This window comes from Protopterus annectens, chromosome 1.part1, assembly GCF_019279795.1.
Source record: "Protopterus annectens isolate FY-2018-M chromosome 1.part1, PAN1.0, whole genome shotgun sequence".
Lineage (NCBI taxonomy): Eukaryota > Metazoa > Chordata > Ceratodontiformes > Protopteridae > Protopterus > Protopterus annectens.
Window position 1 is genome coordinate 1,401,271,166 of NC_056726.1, and position 15,636 is coordinate 1,401,286,801.

The 15,636-nt window shown below is 41.8% G+C and overlaps 1 protein-coding gene across 3 annotated transcripts in view; it reads left to right on the plus strand.

Annotated features, from left to right (window-relative positions):
* Window positions 1-9,117: 9,117 nt before the first annotated feature.
* Window positions 9,118-15,636, plus strand: part of LPIN1 (lipin 1) — a 750,916-nt gene continuing 744,397 nt past the window's right edge. For all 3 annotated transcript variants that reach the window (XM_044082232.1, XM_044082237.1, XM_044082244.1), the window contains exon 1: window positions 9,118-9,421. The gene's annotated coding sequence lies outside the window, so the exon portion shown is untranslated. The remainder of the gene's footprint in view (window positions 9,422-15,636) is intronic.

Here is a 15,636-nt window from a genome sequence, read left to right on the forward strand (position 1 = left end):
AAACAAGTAGCCACAAAATTAAACTGATTTCAAACACTATAACCAATAGAAGCACAATAGACTTGGCCCTGGGCCAACAATCACCGCTCAGATAGATCCTTAGCTACACTCTACTCTCACTGGGGTGTAGGGGAAGGCCGTTTTTGTGGAGGAAAGCTGGATTAGTGCTCAAAAACTGTAAAAACAGACTGGGTCCAGCAAATCTCAAACAAGCCTACGCTAGGCTAAAAGTGCAGGAAACATTAAAAATACAGCAAAATGCAGTTCAAAAATAACGCACAGTAAAATACAATGCAAGAAGTGAAGCTCAAGTAAAAATTATACTTAGTTTTCAGTAGCAGGCAGTGGATGCTTCGGATAGCACAAGAGATTGACTGCTTGTTGCTAACCTCTGTGCAGTTCTGGTAAACAATTACATGGCTATCTTCTTTATCACAACTGAATGTCTGAATTGTACACAGAAGTGGTAGTAACTGCTTTGTGGGAGTAGAGGCTGTCTGGATGAAAGTAACTGACTGTCGTCATTTGCTCAGTTTAAACAGTCATCTTTCAAAAAATAAGTCATAAAATGCATCACAGAACATCCAGATTTTAGAGCTTCTGGGAACCTGGTAGCTCGCACATGCCAAGGCTATATAAGTGGATTTTGACAGAAGCTTAGTATTGGCCTGCACCATGGACCCCACGTGTCTGAAACTGCTCAGAAGTGTGCACAGATGGTCACTGTAGTTTGTATGGCAGGGCTGGAAATTACATCAGTATTTCTGTAATTCCAAACCTCAGAAGTGTGGAATTCACTACAGCTTGTGTTGGGATTGTGGACAGTGTGGTCATTATTTCTTTAACTTTCCTCAACATCAGAGGTGTGCACAGGGGGTCACTTTGGCATGTTTATGAGTGGTAGCCTTTCTAAGAGTAACAAGCTGTAAACATTACTGTGATCATTATTTTTGCACTTTTGTCACAATCAAACATCACGTTTATACAGGTGGCTGTATTTCAGGGAAGGGCAAGGAGACACGCTGTTTATATACGTCTAACAGAAATGGTTTGCAATATGCTATGCTCTATTCATTTTTTTCATTTTCTTCCCAGTTTATCATTTGGGTTGGGGGAGTGAAGAGGCATGCTGTAATATGTATGACAGTAAAGATTTGAAATATATGACTCGTGCCTTTACTTTCTTCATAAAATTTCACCCGAAGAAAATAAGAAGGGGATTTTTTTTTTATGACGGTAGGGACTCGGGTACTATTCCCAGATATAATTTATGTACCCTCAGAAACATTTGTCTTCTCAGTCTATTTTGTCAGCTTTCAGCATTAGGCCTTGAATACAACTTATTTTTTCATTGAAATATTAAAAAAAGACTGATTTTATTTCCTTACATAGTTATTACAATATAGTATTGGCCAGTTAGGGTGTGTTGAAAGAATGCAGAAAAAAAAATCAAAGTTTAAGAGTAAGACTGAATTTCTTTCGTTAATTGGGATTTTTATTCAGGCCATCAATAGATGAAAAAGATTGTTTTAGAAAACTCTGAAATATACTTTAAGGCATCTAGAACCCCCATGGCTTTTAGGGGCTAGTGGCCCCCAGACCCCTGACTTAAAGAGATTATTTCTTCCATAGTTATCAGAGTGTCTAGTTAGGATGTGTTGAATTAATGAATGCAGGAAAAATCTGAAGATGAAGACAAAATGTGAAAAAAGGAATGTGGGTAGGCCTAGATGGGGATGGGCAAGGAGGCACTGGGTAATATCTGTAGGAATGGAAGCAATGGTCATCAGGGGGCACTGTGGAGCCCCTCGTTTAGGGTGCCTTTTCACCTAAGGCTGGCCATGAATAAGACATGGGCCCCCTTCTTCCCCAGCAAGGGAGGTGTTCAATTATGGGAACATGGCCTAGATGGGAAATCTGATTTGCCAGCTTGACAGGTGAGCTTGTGACTGTGGTCACAGCAGAGAATAATAAATAGTGGTCATGCTCACTTCTTATGACACAATACTGGGAGGAGCTTTGGACTTAAGAGGAACAATGTTACCATGAAAGATAAGATCATACTGCTAACCGCATAATACCCACAGGAAAAATTGACTGTACTTTAGGAAAAGGGAAAGTCATTTACAAAAAGTGCATTTTCAGACTTGGCAAACTTTACAGTTGCACTGTTCACTACATCTGTACACCAGTCCAAATAGATATTAGTTGCATATGCATATAAAACTAGTAAAGTACAGCTGCGTAAAATCTTAACATAGCAGTACTGTAGATGTCCTTCTCTTTACTGTTGCAGTATCCAAAACAGAAAGGATTTCCCACCCAGGGCAGTCTGACACTCAGTTGGTATACAAAAGCCTAATGATCTTCTATACACCATATATCACATTTATGCTTCCTGTACAGAATGTAGGGCATAAAAGGGACATATGGATGCAACTACAAAGAACTGAATTTCTCCAGAACAGAACAATCTCCATAGGACAAAGAAGTCCATGCACATCCAGAAGGAAAAAAATGCAGAAGAAAAATGGGAACCAGCAGGAAAGGGAATCTGAAACAAAAACCAGAACAAACAAGAGGGGGGTTGGAGGGAGAGAGCAAATACTGCAACAGAGAAGGACAGATATGATAAGATTTTACACAACTGTACTACAGCCTATATCACTGTTGCAGTATCCAAACCAGAAGAAAATGTAAAAAAGTTCAAGAAACAGAATGGGAGACGTAGAACTAATCCACAGGAAAGTCCTCAGGAATAGATGGTATTCCTGTAGAAGTTTGGAGCTAGGAGGGGAACTAATAAAGATCTGGAAGGTTTTGTATTTTAAGAGGAGAAGAAACACCAACATCCTGGAAGAAATTGAAGGTGTCTGTAATACCTAAAGAGGGTAAAGGCCCATCTGATCCAGCTTCATACACACCCATTTCAATCCTAAACCATGATTATAAAGTGTTTATCTATATAATGGCTAAAAGAATGGCAAAGGTGATGCCGAAATTGATAGATATGGATCAATGTAGTTTTGTGGAGCGGAGACAAACATTTGACAACATTAACAGAACACTGATGATCCAGAGAGAAGCAGAATGTAAGAAAATTCCACTGTTGTTGGCAAGTCTTTATGCAGAGAAAGTATTTGACAGTGTAAGTTGGGACTTTTGAGCAGGCTAATGACAAAGGAAAAGCCGATTAAGGCCAGGTTGTTGGATGCTCCTTTGGGGCTGCTGCTGCTGACATGTTTAAGTCTCTTCAACACAAATGCAAAGCCTTGCAGTATCTTAAACATACTTTTGTCTCTCTTGTCTCTAAGTTCCAGAGGAATTATCCTTCTGGATTTGTTTTTGTTCACAGGCAACCCCGTCAGGCCTCTAAGGGCAGGAAAGGTGTGAGGCGGGCCCCCTCTGCTAAGGCTTTGCAGATTTCTGTGGCCCAGAAGCCTCCCTTATCTGATAATCCTGTCTCTCTTTGACAATTCACCCCCCTTGCATTTAGACCAGATCCGTTTGTCCCTGCAGCTCTCCCTTTGTCTTCCAAATTGGCATCTCATCACTTCAGACTCTTGGGTTCTTCTCATCATCCACCAGGCTTACTTCATGGTATGGAAATCTCTCCCTCCTTTTTCTGGGATTCCTCAACTACCTCCAGAACAACTTCTTCATTTTCTGGAGGTTCTAGGGTCCCTGTTGAACCAAGGAACCATATTACCTGTTCCCCCTTTCCAAGTGGGACAGGGTTTTTTTTCCAGGATGTTCCTGGTTCCTCAAAAGGATGGCACTTGCAGACCTATTTTGGATCTCTCTTGGCTCAACATCTTTCTCAAGATCCCTTCTTTTCAGATGTTTACTCTTCAAACTCTGTTTCCTTTCTTTTATTACCCCAGGCATTTCTGGTGTCCTTAGATCTAAAAGATGCTTACCTTCATATCTCTATTCACCCTTTTTTCAGGAGGTTTTTGTGTTTCTCTGTATCTTCCACTCATTTTCAGTTCTCTGCTTTGCCCTTTGGCCTCTTTACTGCCCCAAATGTATTCATAAAATGCCTAGCTCCTGTAATTGCCTTCTGCAGGCTCCAAGACATTCAGATTTTTCCTTATCTAGATGACCTGTTGCTTCAGGCTCCTTCTCCCAGTTGATTGTTGCAGGATCTGAAGTTCACCATCTCCCTTCTTCAAAGTCTGGGGTTTACTATCAACTTCCAAAAGTCAGTCCTGACGCCCTGTAAGGATCATGAGTATTTGGGTTGCAAGATTTAGATGGTACCAATGTTGGCCTCTTTTTCCACCTCCAAAGGTATTGTTGACAGCTTTCTTTCAGTCTCTTCTTACCCTAACTGCCATGCCAGCCAAGGATTTCCTTCTGGTCTTGGGATTCATGGCCTCTTCTACTCCAATGATTCCTCTTGTCATACTGCATATGTGTAAGCTGCAATGGTACCTTCAAGTCAGTTTGACTGCTGCGTCATCCTCTGACTTTCAGTGTACCTCTCCTTCCCTGTTTCAAGAAGGAATTTGTGTGGTGGATTAGACAGTTTTCTCTTAACCCAGGCTGGCCCTTTCAGCCTCTAGTCCCTTCTCAAGAGCTGTTCACCGATGCATCAAACATGGGGTGGGGGGCATCCCTTGGTCACCTGAAAGTTTAGGGTCGTCGTTGGCCTCCCTATCAGAAATCAGACCATATCAACATCAAAGTGATGAGGGCTCTGATTCTGGCACTTCAGCCTTTTAACCCCATGTTCTCTTCAGGCCCCTTGAAGGTGTGCACAGACACTACAGTGAAGTGGTATGTCAATAAGCAGGGGGACAAGAAATCTTACTTCTTCGGCAGGATGGCACTTCAGGCTTGGGAATTGGCTCTCAGTTATCAGTTAACTCTTCAGGCAGTATACATTCCTTCAGAGCACAGTCTTGTGGCAGAATCTCAGAGCAGGTCCGAAACACAGGCTCGTGAATGGATGCTTCACAGAGATGTGCTTCTGGGCATTGTCCACTGGTTAGGTATTCCTCAGGTAGATCTTTTTGCCCTTCTTCTGAACAGGAAGCTTCCTCTCTTCTGTTCCAGAGTGCCATGCCATCTGGCCTGGAAAATGGACTCCCTGTCCATGGAAGGGGAGGTTTCTTTATGCTTTCCTACCTCTTCCTCTACTTCCAAGAGTCATACAGAAGATTCAGCTGAACTCCCCAAAAATCTTGCTAGTGACTTCCTTTTGGCCAAGACAGCACTGGTTCCCTCTTTTAATGCATCTTGCCAGGGGCAATCCTCATAAGTTACCTCACCGGTCGGATCACCTCACACAGGAAAAGGGGTTTCTCATCCATTCCCACATGTCCACTCTGCAACTGACATTGTGGATGATAGGGTTTTGATACCTTTCAGGCACCTCATTTTGAGGATGTGCTCAGGGTTTTACTGGAGGCAAGGAAACCCTCAACCAGAAAATCTTATATGTCCAAATGGAAAAGATGTTTGGTCTGGTGCCATGCTCATAAGCAGGACCCTTTTTCAGTGGGGGTCCCTCTGGTCCTCTCTTATTTGTATGAGTTGCTACAGTCTAACTTGGCCTATTCTTCTATGAAGGCCCATTTGTCAGCAATTTCTGCTTGTCTGCCCTTAACTCCTCCTTTGACTTCTTGTTTTGAGGTCAATTTCTTAAATGTGTCCTGCATATTAGGCCTCCAAGAAAACCTATTCCTCCTCCTTGGGACCTTAATTTTGTTTTGTAAAAAATTGACAGGCTCCTTTTGAGCCTGAAAATTCTGCTTCTTTGCCACATTGCAGATGGAAGACTGTTTTGTTTCTGTCTCTTACTTCTGCTCAGAGGGTTTCTGAGCTCCAGGCCCTTATGGCCATTCCTCCTTTTTAGTTTTTTTTTCCACAGGAACAGGGTGCTCCTTTGTACTTATCCTTTTTTTATGGCAAAGGTGATTAGTGAGTTGTCCTTAAATCAATTGGTACAATTCCCTTACTTTTTCCCTTTTTCTCAGTCTGCTTCTGAAAGGGTCTTGTATACCTTGGATTTGCACACACAGCTCAGGTACTATTTAGATAAAACTAGGACTATTGTAAGTCTGATCAGCTTTTGGTTTCCTTTCATCCCAGATCTTTGGGTTTGGCTGTTTCTAAGCAAACCATCTCCTCCTGGATATCTAAGGCCAATTCATTTTGTTATTCTTTTCATGGCAAATCTCTCCTTCTATCAGAACTCATTCTACTAGGGCTATTGCTTCTTCTAGTGCCTTCTTCAAGGGTTTGGACACCAATTCCATCTTTGAAGCTGCTACTTGGTCTTCAGTGCATACCTTTACTAAGCAGTTTAAGTTGGATATGGTTTCTAAGGCCAGAGCAGTTTTGCTGAGACCATTTTATGTGGGTTTGTTGAGGGCTCTTCTCGACCCTCCACCTCACATTCTGTTTCTTGAGCTTTTTTACTCTCCCCTCTTTCAGGAATACTGCAATGGTGATATAGAAGGACATAGTACAGTTGTGTAAAATCTTACCATTATAGTAGATGACCTCTTCACTGTTGCAGTATTTGCTTCATCTCTCCAACCCCTTCTTCTTTATTCTGTATTTTTTCCTTCTGGATGTGCATGGACTCTTTTGTACTGTGATGATTGTTTTCTTCTGGGGCAATTCAGTTCTGGGTAGTTGCGTCCGTACATCCCTTTCATGCCCTACATTCTGTGCGAGTAGCATAAATGTGATGTATGGTGCAAACAAGATCCTCTTCATGCTTTTCCATAGTCACTGAGCAACGGGCAGCCCAGGATAGGACATCCTTTCTTTCAAGAATACTGCAACAGTGAAGAGAAGGCCATCACCACAGGGGTTCCACCTGTGTCCCTCTTGGACAGGGGTAACAGATGCTGATTTTAGTGTCTGCTTGAACCAGACACCCTTGGAAACACGGGTTGAACTTGGCTAGGGTTGTAAGGGCCCTGGGCCATTAGCCTAGTAACCTCGTACTGTTATGGTAAGATTTTACACAACTGTACTTCTGCTTTGTTCCATAATTTTTGAATTAAGAAACTAATAACTGTGCTAATACATATTTATATATACCTTCCACTTGCACCAATTAATAAATATGGAAAAGTATACATTATTACATACTGACTGACCTAATAGAGCCCACGTTACCTTATGACATCCGTGTCCAGTCAGGGGTGTATCATGCACCTTCCATTATGTATTCAGAAACTCTTAGTGCTAACCCCCCTTGGACACCTATCACTTAAAAATGGACACATTTTTCAAAATGTTGGCCCCCAGCACTTAATAAATGTAAGTAACCTTTTTAGCGGTTACCCCGAAAATTATTAAAAATATTGCTTTTTAGGATAGCAATATTGCATCTGTTGTTAAAGGCATTTATTTAGAAGGCTGTAGACATACTATATTATAATCTGAAAAAAAATGTTGATAAGATGCTCAGAAAAAAATGTACTTAGTAGAGTACAAAAAGTATGCCTTGCTATACCCATGCGTCCAGTTAGAGCATCTATATCCTACAAAACTATTCATGAGCCCTATGTTGATAAATACATCAAAAACTAAGATTATGAGATTTGGGAGACATAAACTGAAAGGTGAATATTTAATACAGCACACAGTGATTGAAACTGTAGACTCATTTAAGGACCTGGGTATATGGGTAGATTCAGATATGAGTTTTTCTAATCATATCAACCAATTGGCTAATGACAGTTATAGAATTATAGGTTGTATAAAAATATTTATAAAGTCTAGGAAATCAAACATAATGAAGTCATTGTTTGTTAGTTACATTAGATCCTAACTTGAGTATGGAATAACAATATGGAAACCCTATAGGAAAACAAGCATGAATAAATTGGAAAGAGTATAGAGGAATATACTAAGGGCATCCATCGATGTGAAAATCTAAGTTATTATGAAAGACTAAAATATCTGAACTTGTACACTGTCTCTGTAAGATATTTAAGAGGAGATCTTATTCAGGCTTATAGGGCATTTAGGGACAACTACCTCTGGGAATGTTTGGGGTTATCAAAAAGTACTAGAGAATCGTCAGATAACCTATGCAGAAAATTCTATAGGAATGAGAAGTGTACTAATTGGTTCTTTGACAGAGTAGCTAATGCTTGGAACAGACTACCAAATCACATTAAAGCAAGTAACTAGTTTAGATATTTTTAAGAACAGCCTGGACATTTATTATGGGAACAAGTCATAGCTCTCAACCTTCCATCTCCAAAATGAGGAACACTAGCCCTCATAATATGGAACAAATGGGCAAAATGTGGAACACATACTAATGGCTTACTAACAACTTCAACTGAGTTTTACATATAAAGATCTTTTAATGAATTAATATGATTCATTTCTATTTACAATGGATTTCACTTAAAAAATCCTAACACTGAATGTACGACAGTCTTTCTATGTGGAACTTCGAGGAACATGAACTTTTTAAGACCCCCGAATGAGGTACACTCAAGAGGTATGTGTTTTGGCATATTGGCAAGCTAGAATGGCTTTAATGCCCGTGCTTCAAACATTTATATGTATGTAGGTGTTCAACTGATAACTAAAAATAATCCAGAGCAGAAAGTTTAACAATCTGAATAAATGACTTCTTCCGTAAAATGCGTAACCTGAAATGCCCACAGCCCCCACTGACTATGAAATTCTTCAACTGAAATGTACTTCAATAGAATTACAAAGCTTGTAACATAACACGGTTTACTCGGTCATGCCCGTTTACTCGTAGGCGACGCCAGTGGGATTTAATATACAAATAAGTTTATAACTCTAATGGCTGTCATTAGTCAAGTGTAATTTACCACCTTTTCTTCAAAATATACAAATATGAAGACAGGTTAAGATGGACAGAGCTAAAATTTAAGTTAAAATTAGGCACAGTTAAGCGTTATACTCTTAACTTCTTTAAATATTCCAAAGATTTAAACTAGAAACGAGTACATATTTAATACCCAATACTCCGCGCGTTTGTATTCTTGTCTGTAGGTTTATGGCACTTCTAAGACTGTCATAGGCAGACGTCAGTTAGGGGGTGTGGACTGAAGGAGAGGAAGAGCATTGAGTTACCGCCTCCGTTTGAAGTCATAGGAAATTTTATTTTGGTGTCGTTTGTTTTCTGATTCTCTTGTGTTACCCCTGTCCCAGCTTGTTTTTTTTGCAAGGTAGTACATAATTAATTGTGGGATGGTGGTTCGGTACTCACTGCTCTCGTCTCATTGGATGAAGAGCCTGGCGAGGTGGCCCAACCCTTAATGATGTCAAATGTTGTACAGTTCAGTGGTGTGTTTGTTGTGAGGTTTATTAGAGGGCATTTGTTACTCCTTTCGTGACAGTCTGTGGTCATATATCCTACAACTAAAGCATTGGAAGATTACGGGACCAGAAGTGACACGTTTGGGTAAGGGACCGGAACATATTATTATTAGATGGTATTATGTAGGTATTTATATGATGCCTGCTTCATTGATACACTTGTATATCAAAATGCTCTGTTTTAGCATTAATAACGAAAACCAATAATGCAGTAAACTGTATATCTCATAGTAGTAACAGTATATGTGGTCTACCTTTTAGATTTTCAGTGCTTTGTTTGCAGTGTAAAATCGGAGAGTTTGTCTTTAAATCCATATGGCTGCTTGTGTGCCAGGAGAAATTGGGGAGGGCTCGCTCGCTCATGTTTCCACAGTGGGCCAGTGTGAGGCACAGTGGCTTGGCGAGTACAACTTAATTTTGATAATTTTTGGTAACAGTATTTTTTTTACGAATCTTACTGTGTAGCTCTTATAGTTGGCATGAGTTCAGCCTTCCAAAAATTTGATCTGGACCCTTCAGTGGAAAGTTGGATTGCTGTTTGCTTTTTTATTGCATACCTTATAGCTAATTGTCAGTTTTTGTGATGGCATTCTTGTATATTTATGCTTTAGAAGAGAAGGCATGCAATGATAAATTATTTGCTCATAATTAGTTTAAAAATCAACAACCCCATCCCTTCTGTACTATACAAGAAAACTGCAGACCGAGGCACTTGATTGGTACAAGTGAACTTTGTCTAGCTGGCAGTTTTTGCATTACTGCTGAGAAAACATCCTTCTTGAAGCTGTAAATATTAACGTTACAGCCTTCCTCAGTCACCAGTTTCAAGAGAAAACTGCCACCAATAGTTAGTGGTAGCATTCCCTTTGAAAGGAAAACCTGGAATGGCCTATAAATTGTGGGTACAGGTACTGTGCTAATTTTAGAATCTAGCATAGGTGTTGATTAGTCTGTCAGAAGTAAATAATCATCAGATGTTGGTTCAGAAGAAAATTGGAACTACAGTCAGACTTTCTTCAAGCATTTCTGTGATGGGAAAGCTGCTCTCCCTGTGCAGAGAACTCTGCCATCTACACCCAATTTTTTTATTTAAATATTTTGTGAGGTTTCTGTACTGGGTGGCGGTGGGGGCAGTATTCTGCCTATGCAGTAGTTACCATTATATATTTTTTTTATTGTGAAGAATTATTTAGACACTTACTTGTCGCTAAACTGTATGAGTGTCTTACAGCCAAGGAAGGTGGCTTGAGACTATAAGAGCCCTAGAAAGCAGCAGGGCCTTGCTAAAATGCATGTATGTAATTTTGTGTTTTAATCTGTCCTTATGTATGAATGTGATCTGGCAGGTTCCTCTGGGTTGATTCCCAGCAGCTACTGTAGGCATTGCTTATTACTGTATAATGACTGTCCACGACCTTTTTACCTCAACTGCGAATACTGTAATACTTTTAATATAGTCCCATATATTGCAAATCAACTCCTCTGCTTAATATACACCACTATAAGCATACCAGAGACCTATCCCACTTTTGCCCAACTAACTTTAACAATACCCTACGAAATATCAACTGGCATCCACTTAAAGTCCTATCCCTGAATGATGCCATTGAATTCTTTAACTCAGCATTCCTCCATGTACTAGACAATCTCGCTCCTCTCCAACATAGGAGAATGAAAGCCATCCAGGCCAGTTGGCTTACCAAATCCACCAAACAACTTATGAAAGCTAGGGATAAGGCCTGGAAATTATGGCATACAAGTAAAAACCCTGCAGACTTTGTTCAGTACAAACAACTACGTAATCAAGTAAAGCAACTTGTCATCAAAAACAAATGACTACTACATTACTCTGCAAAACGACCATATGCAAAATCCTAAAATGTTCTGGAGGTCCATAAACTATCTGTTAGACCAAGACAAAAGTGATAATCCCTCTCCTGATCCAGACATGGCCCCAGCTGAAACTGTCTCACTTTTTAAAAACAGTATAGTCAGACTCACTGCCAACTTCCCACTAATCAACCCACTGCCCAGACCCATCTGCTACAACAAAACCAAACTTCTCTCTCGTATCCATACCTACCTCCACCATAAAAAACTCCTGCTTAAACTTAAACCTGGATCAAATGCTCCAGATAACTTACCACCAGAATTTCTCCAAAAATTAGCAAATGCTATAGCCTATCCCATTAGTATACTACTAAACAGATCATTTTAAGAGTCCTTCATTCCCACCATTTGGAAAAAAGGCATTTATCCTCCCTCTCCACAAAGGTGGAACAATAATGATATATCTAACTTCCGTCCAATTGCCATCCTCTCTCCCATCTCCAAAATTCTTGAAAAATGTATCCATAGCCAACTACTTGACTACCTACTACACCACAACCGCCTCTCCCCAACCCAACGTGGGTTTAGGCTTAGTCAGCACCACCATGCTCTTGTATCGTTCTTGGACACAGTCAACCACGCCTGAGACTCACGATACTTTGTCTCCTCACTATTTCTTGACCTTGCCAAGGTATTCAGTACGGTCTCCAACCCACTTCTTCTGACCAAATCTACCCTAGGGCATTTATAAACCTAGCCAGAGTGTGTTTGGCTTCCGCCACCCATTTTAAATTAATTTTGCTATGCCCTTTTTTGAGATTAGTATACTGTGCCTCTACCCAGGGTAAACCTATGATCTCCCATCCACTCATCAAGATTCCTCTTGAAGAGAGTCAATGAGGAACTCTGCCTAACCTGGACTGGGATTTTATTCCAGAGTGAAGGGAGCCTCTCGGTTATGAATCTGTCCCTCCAGCATGTCCTATATATTTCAGTGCTGAGGTTCAAGTCTCTCAAGTGCATATCTCGATGGGATTTGGATTTTCTGAGGTGTAGCATGCCCATTAATTCCGGGTTGGACATGGCTTTATACGTCAGGCACAGATCGCCTCTGAGCAGGCGGTATGCCACTGAGTAAAGCTGAAGTTTTTTTAACCGGGCAGCATATGGCATCTGTTTGAGCCCTTTGATCCTCTTGGTGAGGTACTTTTGGGGTCTTTCCAGTTGCTGCAGATGTCTGGTAAGGTACATCCCAAATGGGGCATTGTACTCCATTATGGGCCTGATGAGGGATGAGTAAAGAGGCACGATGACCTCCCCTGATCTAGATGTGAATCCCTTCATGATTAGGTGGGCTATATAAAGTGTTTTTATAACCACTTTGGCCACGTGGTTATCAAATGAGAGATTGCTATCAACTTGGGTCCCCAGGTCCCTAATTACTTCTTCCGTACTTAATGGATTACCACCTATGTGGTAATTTGTGGGCACTTTGTTTTTGCCAAAGGGGATGACTATACACTTTTTGGCGTTTAGCTTGAGGCCATGGCTCTGGCACCAGTTGTCTGTTTCTATGAGGCCCTTTTGGATGATGCTTATGTTGGCTGGAGAGTCTATTATGGCACCCAGTTTGCAGTCATCTGCGAACTTGGTCAGCCACAGTCCTTCCGTGGTGGCCTGTACCTCCGAGAAATATATACCGAACAAGAGAGGTCCCAGGACTGAGCCTTGTGGGATGCCACTTGTAACTGGTTTGGAGTCTGACATGGCTCCAGCAATTCTAACCATGTAGGTTCTGTCCTTGAGCCAGTCTGCAACCCATCTAGTGACATAGGGGTTTATATTTAAGCTGGTGAGCTTATCTATAATGCCCGTGTGGGGTATTGTATTGAAGGCTTTTGCGAGGTCCAGGTAGGCTGTGTGGACAACCTTCCCCCTCGTCAATGGCCTTGGTGACTGTTTCAAAGAAATCAATCAGGTTTAAGAGGCAGGATCTGCCCTAAACAAAGCCGAATTGGGTAGGATCCAGTGTCTGTAGGTCCCCAATATCTTTACTTATGAGGTCCATGATGATCCTTTCCATAGCTTTGTAGACCAAGCTAGACAGGCTTATGGGATGATAGTTTCCAGGATCCGTTGAGGCACCACCTTTGTAGAGAGGGACCACTGTTGCTGTACGCCACTCTTTAGGTACATATCCTGTAGTAAGGCTGAGATTGAACAGTAGTTTTATGTTTGGGTTTAGCTTTTCTTGGAGTTCATGTGGGATGCAGCCCGGGACACCGTCTGGTCCCATTGATGTTGTGTTTTTTTGCTTTGGAGAAGGTGGCTCTTACCTGAGCATCTGAGATGTCAGGGGGGCAGCACTCTGCTGGGATATATATTTGCCCTTTTGGTGGGGAGGGGTGGGAGAAGTTTGCGCTGAACCTGCCAGCTAGGATGTTGACAATGTCTGTGGGTTCGGTGTATTTTTTGTCATTTTGGACTAATTTTGAGCATATCTGGGAATTCCCACCCAGGTTCCTAACATAACTAAAGAAAGCCTTGTGATTATCCTTAGTGTTCTGTGCAATTTTTCTCTCGAAGCTGGCCTTAGACGATTTTATGAGTGCCCGTAGTTTTTTGCTAATACTGATCAGAGATGCCTTCCCTTTTTGGGATTTTGCTCCATCATGTAGTAGCTTTCTCCTTCTATTGTATAGTTTGTTTATGGCTGGGGTCCACCAGACAGGACGTCTGCCTTTGGAGGATTCGGTCTTGGTTTTATTTGGGATTGCATGATCCATGCATTCCTGAGGGTGTTCATAGAATGCATTTATAAAGGATTCTGTGGTCTGGGCTGTATTTTCCACAGGCCCGGGAGCTTTGAAGGATTCCACCTCGGTTTTGAGGAGTGTGAAATTTGCTTTAGAGAAGTTTTTCACTGTGGTTTTCTGGACAGGGGGTGGGGTCAGGATGTGAATATCCAGTGAGATTAGTTTATGGTCTGATCTTACCAGTGAGGGATACACTTCTGGTCTGGAGCATAGAGTCCCCATGTTGATGATGATTAGGTCCGGTATGTTTTCCCCTCTTGTGGGAGTGGTAACAAGTTGTTCCATAGCATTTGAGTTTATAAATTCTAGGAACCTTGAGTAATGCTCCCAGTCTATGTTTGGGTAGTTGAAGTCGCCCAATATAATGGTGTTTGGAGAGACCTTCATATTTTCCAGTGTTCTCAGGAAGGCCGAGTGGGGTTCCTGGGTTTGGGATGGTGGTCTGTAGCAGGCCCTAAACTGGAAGGCAGTTTTACCTACTGTTAGTTGCACATGGATAGTCTCTGACGCTTCGTGCTGTGCCACCAACCTGGAGGTGTGGGTGTCTTTGACGAATATTGATACCCCCCCTTTGTGGTTCTGTCCAAGTTTTGGGGCCGTTTTGGGGCCGTTTTGGGGCCGAAAAGCATGGTATGAGGTATAACCTGGTAGTGCTGGGGTGCTCTCGGGAGCCTTGAACCAGGTTTCTGTTACTGCACAGATATCGATGTTCTCCATGCTAAGGAGAGTTTCGAATGCGTGCATCTTGAGGTTTAGACTTCTGGCGTTGAGTAGCATTACTCTTAGTTTCTTATCCCTTGTGATACCTATGGAGGTGTGTTTGTCTTTTGAGCCTTGCCTAAAAAAGGCACTATGGGGGGTAGCAAGAGCCTTTGCCAATATCCGAAAGCCCAGGGGTGACAGGTGCAAGCCGTCCCTAGCGAAGCATCGTGGCTTGTTGAGCATGTCATCCCAGGCTGACAGGCATTGGATCCCCTTTGAATGACACCAGTACTTAAGCCAATTGATGAAATTGATCATCTTGTCTTCATATTGTGGCATCATTCTTGGTGAGGGTAAGATGCTACTCAAGGTCAGGGTCATACCGGCCTGGGCTACATGCTCAGAGAGCTCCTCTATGTCTCTTTTCATGTAGTCCAGGGAGGTACGTCTCAGGTCATTCACACCAGCATGGACAATGACTGAGTCATATTTGCACTTGCCTTGGAGTGACCTGAGTGCTTGTGTTATGTGGCTGATCCTAGCGCCTGACAGGCAGCTCACTGTGACCTTCTCCTTGTTCAGCCTGGTGAGTGGGACGTCAGTGTGCCTGACGATAGAGTCACCTATTACAAGTGTATCAGGTGTGTTGTTTAGCCTTGAGGGCTGTGACTGTTCGGCACACTGGCTTTGTGAGCTATGTGTTGCATGTGTTTTGTTTTGGGGTAGCGGTTGATTGGGTGTCTGCTTTGGAGGTCCCTGCTGCTTAGGCAGATTTTTATTTAGAGCCTCCGGGTATGTTTTTGTGTGTTTATGTGTTTGGTTTGCTGTCGTGGTAGGTCTATGTGAGACTGGAATTGTTGTGAGTGTGGTTTCTTTCTCCTTTTGACTGGTTACGCCACTACTGAGTTGAGACAGCTTAGCCTCCAGTTTGGCTGTATGGTTGAATCTCTCA